We start from the raw sequence: 6,700 nt of genomic DNA on the forward strand, positions 1-6,700 counted from the left end.
ATTGCATTTCCAAAGGCACTGTAACTTATTTCTGTGCCAACATTAAAATTAAATAAACTTATGATTTAATGTCGATATGAGATGACAAATTATTCACAAATGATACAGAGGTGCCACTCATTTCCACATACAGTAACTCATCACAATTGGGTGCCACTGTGCTTTTTAATGAAAAGCTGATAAAACTTAAAATGTGGTTCGGTCATGTGTGTAGTCTGTGTGTAGACAAGGAAACAGAGGCATAGTAGCTGTTATTTTTTTATTCCAAAGTCATCCAATTTGCTATTTTCCTTACATACCCACCCATTCACTCACTCACTCACTGACCCACTCATTCACCACCCCCCCCCCCACCCACCCACCCATTCACACACCCAAGTCTTCCGTAAGGTGTTTGCAGAACTCGCTGCAGAACCCAGGCTGTGTGAAGTTCCCCTCGTCTTCCACGCCCAATGTAGCCTATGGGACAATAAATAATAAGCAAGCATACTTAGTATCAAAACAGAGCAACAATGTTTTTCATTGCATACTTTCAAGAAAATATTCAGGACCTGACACACAATAAATTGTTCTGGTGACTTTCTTTTTGCAACCACTGACTTCAGCAACAATTGTCAACATTCTTACACAGTATGCATACTGTACCTGGTAAGCTGTTCTTATAAGTCTCTAGACAGTGCTGGCAGCATTCCAGGCGATACAATCGTCGGAATTGTGCTTGATAGGCCGCACTGTACAGTTTCCATGGGACTACACCTGTAGGTTTCAAATTTAAGAATGATTCATTAGAGTAAAATCCCTTGTTAATGGGAATACAAACATCCTAACTCAAAGGGTATTCAAATATCATAATATGTTTTATACCTACTGTCAAGCCACTGAAAATGCGCTCGGGCACGGAATGTTTCCCTTCCGACTAAGTCCCAAAAAAAGGTGACAAACAAGTGACAGCTTTAAAAAAGCTTTGTCACCCTCGAACAGGACTACTTCTAAAAGGATATCCTCCAGGACGTCGAGGGGGATCTGTGAAAGAAATCATACAAGCACGCAAATATTATTTTACAATAGTTCTGTAATATAACAAAAACAGACAAAAATAGCATGACTTCTACATTCCAACTCCAACTGCTTAAAATGAAGCTCATTGTTTTCACATTTTTGTAGGGTACAGCACAGTAAGCACAGAGAAAAAAAGAGAAAAACAGCAGGTTCAGCTGTAAGATCAGCTACATAAATACCTGTTCAATGGAGATGGAACCCATTCCTCCTCCTCTACCATCTGTGCTTTCAACACATTGAATTTTCCTAAAAGAAATTATATTGTCACAACTATTGTAAAACTATGACATATTGTAATGGTATCACATAGAGTTGACTCCACCTGAGGGCACAGGTGTAAAACAATTTGATCACGTTGGGCACCAGACCTGGAAAAAGGCAGTCATGATACTACCAGCTTGTCAGACTGAAAGGCTTATATGCATATGGGTCAGAACAATGCATCAGAGTGATAAATATTACAGCATCAACTTTGTAAGGTGTATCAATCCCCACTAGGGTTGTAACGGTATACCGGTATGGCGGTTTATTGTGATATTGACATGTACGATTATCATATCATGCACATTTGCCTATCCGCGGTTTGGAAAAAAAAAAAAAGAAACCAGATCTCACCTGCGCTGCTGTGTATATGCAACTTCTTTCCGCTTTACTGCTTAGACTCCACCCATAAATGCACAGCGGCGAAAATGTCCGATAGTGGCTGCAAATTCTAATCTCTATTTCCCGCCGAAAAAAAAATTAAAATCTGCAGTATGGGAATATTTTGGGTATCCAAAAAATGATCGTGGGGTGGATATCCAGTTTGCAAGAAATGTGGACGAACAGTGGCCGCAAAAGGAGGAAATACGTCGAACATGTTCTCCCATATTCGCGAACACCATCCCTCCGTGAAGATAAAGGTAAGTTCCATTTATAACTTAAAGCCGTATTATTTCTGTGATGCAGAGGGAATCCCGGAATCCAGTCATGTAATTGGAGTCAATTACAGTATAATTCAGATGCCACGTAAAATGTCCGATTTGATAGATAGATGGATGAATAAATCAAAATATAGCTGTGCAGCAAATTAAATCGCGATGTGCGTCTGTGAATATACAGCGCAAAAAGGCTGCCGCTTGCTCATTAACCAACTACCCCCCCCCCACACACACACACACAGCGGCACAGATGATTATTTTGTCCTCCAGGTTCGTGTGCCGCCCCCCATAGAATCCCTCCCGGCGCCCTCCCAACTTCATCCCTTATCGTCTCCGCTCGCCCATCCTCTAGAAAAACGCTTTATTTAGATTATTTTTGTTTTCCTCCAAGTTCGTGTGCCGCCCCCCACGTGACATGAAAAAGTGCCGCCCCGGGCGGCTGCCCCGTTCGCCCATGCCTAAAACCGCCACTGCATGATGGTCATGGTTTTTAAAGCGTCTGCTGTCTCATTCACTATGTGAAGACGTGAACACATGAACATATCCAGAGCTACTCTCAAGAGAACACTTAATGATCATTTTATAATTTTATTTAAAAGAATAATCATCAAATACACTAACTGAAAACTCATAGGTGTTTAGTACAAGTGGACACATTCTCTCACCTCAGCGGTCAAGATTGAGCCCTGAAAATCTCAACATGCTTACATTTCTTCATCATAATCTGACCTGAAAAAAAGCAAAGAAATGCATGCTGCTATGATAATCTCAGGAAAATATTAACAAACATGACCCTGCACATATTGCTCTCCCATATATGCTGTTAAAGAGGAAGGACAGTTTGATTTATTCTTGTCTAATATAAAGAGAAATAACTTATTCCTTATTTTGTTCAAATGGGAGATGCGCAGCTTTATTTTATTTATTTTTCCCCCAAAAGTTAGACTCATACTTCCATAAGTTTTTTTTATTTTCATTAAAAAAAAGTTTGTTACAATAAACCATGTTCATCCAAAAACCATATCTCTTTTTATTCATTTAAGGGTCATTGTAGCTGATGATTATACTAATAATAATGATAGTTTAATACCGTATACCACGAAACCGTGATATTTTCTGAGACGATTATCATACCGTGAAAATCTCATACCGTTACAACCCTAATCCCCACCTTCAGATCAGATCACTAAGACCAATTAATCTGACTCCATTAAATTATGCTGCTGTTTGTAATAGGGTCAGTGGTGGCCTAATGGATAGGGAAGTGCACTTGTAATCGAAAGGTGCCACTGAAGTACCCTGAGCAAGGTACCACCCCCAAGCACTGCTCTCCTCTGCAATGTCATGGTGTCATATAGGTTAAATGCAGAGTACACATTTTGTTGTTGTGCACTGTGTGCTGTGGTGTGTCAATGACAACTAATCACTTCACTTATATGCCATGCACTACGAGGCATCACAGAAAATATTTAAAAAGTATGACACAAAAGGAATTGTATTACTGATTAATGAATAGTTTGTTTCCAAGTTATAAATAATATAATAACCGATACATTAGATGTTAAAAGTTATAACACCCATAAACAATGACAACTGTATTACATGAAATGGTTGCCAATTGTTAAATGGTTTCCAAATTTGCGACTAAGAGAGCCCATGCGGCAATCAATCAAATGAGTCAATCAATATATAAACAAACAAACAAATACGGAGGAACAAAACATAAAACATGCACCTCTGAGTCTCTGATTTCCGATCGGGCACTTGTGTGCTCCAGATGTGGTAGTCCCCAGCAGTCATCACTGCACACTGGTAGATCTCCTGTCATACATATCAGACCATGCATGAAAATATTAACCAAATAAGTGTTTCACCACATTTCTGTGATACTGAGCCATCTTATGAAGCATATAACACTTTCTTAGGGTGGCTGAAGGTTGGTATACATTTAGCTGCAGATCAAGTACCCACTGCAAACATACATAAGTATACATATTCTAAAAAACATGGATGTGTTAAGGTTTTTATTAAGTTGTACAACCAGGCCCTCAAAAAATATATATTGTCTTCATACCAGGGGATGCTGCAGTTGTCATACCATGAGCTGGTGCTGCTGTTGTTGTTTGTGCTTGTTCGGCTGGTGCTTCAGCTGGTGCTGCAAAAAAGCACATTTTAAACCAAATGATTTAGAATGAGTTAAATCGGTTGTACTGCATGCATTTCTCATCAACGCTATGCTGTCTAGCATTTCTGACAGATTTGTAAGTTATAGCTTTATGATCTTTCAAATTGCAAAATAAACATGAGGAATCACCTACAATTAAAAGACAAATATAACTTCACGGCACCGGACAGCAAAATTACATAAACATGACATAAACATGACATTACCACTAATAATTTAGAATGAGGGTGGAATACATACCCAAAACTGTCTGACCATTGGAATTTAACTGTATGTCCACTCCTTTGCCCAATCTCTTCTTCATGCTTTCTATGGTTCTTGAATTTCTAGCATTGTTGTAGTGACACAAAATATTTCGCATCAAAAAGACATGCGATGAGGGAGTCATCATGTTGAGAAAATGATTGTTTTTCCTCATTCCAGCAAAGAGCTGTTCAGCACACGGGCTGTTGATCCAACCACGTAACTCTGGGACCAGTTCCACCTTTCGCAAGACATCCCTGGCATCTTTTGAGTTTGCCTCATGAAATCTATCATAAAGAGCATAATGCTCAGACGATCCAGTTATAGGGTGGCCATTTTCATCAGGAACTGGCTTCTTGGTGACTAGCCATGGCAAGCTCACTTTTATCTGTCCAGTAGTGGCACATCTGATGTTATCTTCAGTAGGCTCAAGTAACCTACCCCCATGAGGTTTGAAGGGTAATGATTCTGGATCTCTTAGGTTGGTATGTGTTGCCAACCCTCTCGCAAAATCATATAATACAATGTTTGGAAAATGTTTCATCGACAATAAAAGGTCAGCAAAGTCCCGGGGGCTCTCAGCCCTTATGTTGAACTTAACACCATACACCACAGCACAAGGACAGGTGACCACAGCCCATCCACCTGTTTAAGGAAACTGTAAATCAGAGTGCAACCATTCCAAGTAATGAAACTAAGAACTGTCTGTAAAAACGGTCTCTCAGTAATAGAACACAACTTACCAGAAGCTCCCCAGATCTGTGAAAACACCTTATCATAACTCGCTCTGTTCTTCATTTCTTGTTGAAGTCTCGTTACCAGGTCCATCCGTGAGCCTTTGGGGTCTATGCCACACTGTCGGCACAGAGCACGCACAGCTTCCATCTATAATGAACATTAGTATAGTTGGTGTGGCGTGGTTCAAAAACACACATCTTTGACAAAACTGACAAAAATTGACTTAAGTTCAGTACCTTGAGCTTAAGAAGTTCATCAGTCAGTCGGTCCTCTGTGAGGTTAAACTCAGATTCCTCCTTTGCACTACAAGCAGAATACACTTCTTTGTATTCAGTGTTGAGTACAACATCCCTATCTCTTGTGTGAGGACCAATCCACGGAGCCCAACTATGGTAACTGGGATGGACGACAAATGGGTTTGACTTGTTGCCTTTAAATGATGTTAGAAAATATTATTAACATAACAGTACATTATTCCACGATAAACAAAGTAAATGCTAGAATACTGTCATCCCACCTAGAACATTGTGCGGACTGTACTTACTTGGGACCAACCCACGGCTGATCATTTCAAGGGAAACCATCTCCCAGAAATTTTCAACACTTACCTTTCCATCAAAAGTCTGAGATGGTTCCTCAATGCTGCTCACTAAGGAAAGCAAGACTTAAGTAAGCATGTTCCAAACAGTCATAGCTGGATATGTGGTGCTTGAAACAATGTAAGACTAAGAAAATGAATAAATGTGTTCACTTACCAGGCATGCTAAAAACGCCCTTCTCATGAAGGTCCATCACAACAGATACTGGATGATAACCACACGATACACAAGCATATGTGTAACCGAGGTCTGACAGTGCTTCAAAGCTTAAATAAGCCTGCAGGACCCTTTCCCTGGATGGATAGGTTTTACCAGAGGTCTTCTCCAACACATCCATGGCACTCCCTACTGCCTGATGAGTCTGTGAAATTGATGTATGACATTTAAAGGCTTTACAATATATTATTTTGATAAAGTATTCGTAATTGTTTTAAATGATTAAAACAACAGAACATGGTTCCTACCTGAAGTGTATTGCGTAGAAAATGGCACATGTATATGGACAGAAGTGTGTGGTCATCGAAATTGTGGACACCATCAGTCCACTCCTGGTATCGATATGCCATACCACACCTGTAGCACCATTTTCTGTACACTGAAATTCCTAATGGACACAAGCACCAGTAAATGTTACACATTTATCTTTCACCATTTTACACTGTGACATGTCTCTATACTTTGCACAGTACTAAAAGCCAGTGTATGAAATTATCTCAGTAAGCATACAAGTGTGAATTGCTGGGAAGGAGGCTAAGCTGCTGATAGTGGAAGTCATGGCTACACTGACATTTACAGTACATGTAGTGAGTAATGAAATGTTAAAATATCGATAATAAATATTTAAATAAAGAGAGAACATACCTTCTATGACATCAGTGATTGTTAGGATTTTAGCCTTAGATGTAATCAGCACAGGTTCGCTTAGAGGAGTGGGCTCTAAACATTCTGAGCAAAAG

At 39.7% G+C, this 6,700-nt stretch overlaps 1 long non-coding RNA gene across 1 annotated transcript; it reads right to left on the reverse strand.

The window, feature by feature from the left end:
* Positions 1-373: 373 nt before the first annotated feature.
* LOC140586472 (uncharacterized) lies at positions 374-982 on the reverse strand. Its single transcript, XR_011988284.1, has 3 exons — positions 869-982; positions 646-756; positions 374-459 (listed from the first exon to the last, which is right to left on the reverse strand). It is a non-coding gene; the product is annotated as an uncharacterized lncRNA (long non-coding RNA).
* Positions 983-6,700: the final 5,718 nt, after the last annotated feature.

This window comes from Paramormyrops kingsleyae, unplaced genomic scaffold (assembly GCF_048594095.1).
Source record: "Paramormyrops kingsleyae isolate MSU_618 unplaced genomic scaffold, PKINGS_0.4 ups68, whole genome shotgun sequence".
In the NCBI taxonomy this organism is placed as follows: domain Eukaryota; kingdom Metazoa; phylum Chordata; class Actinopteri; order Osteoglossiformes; family Mormyridae; genus Paramormyrops; species Paramormyrops kingsleyae.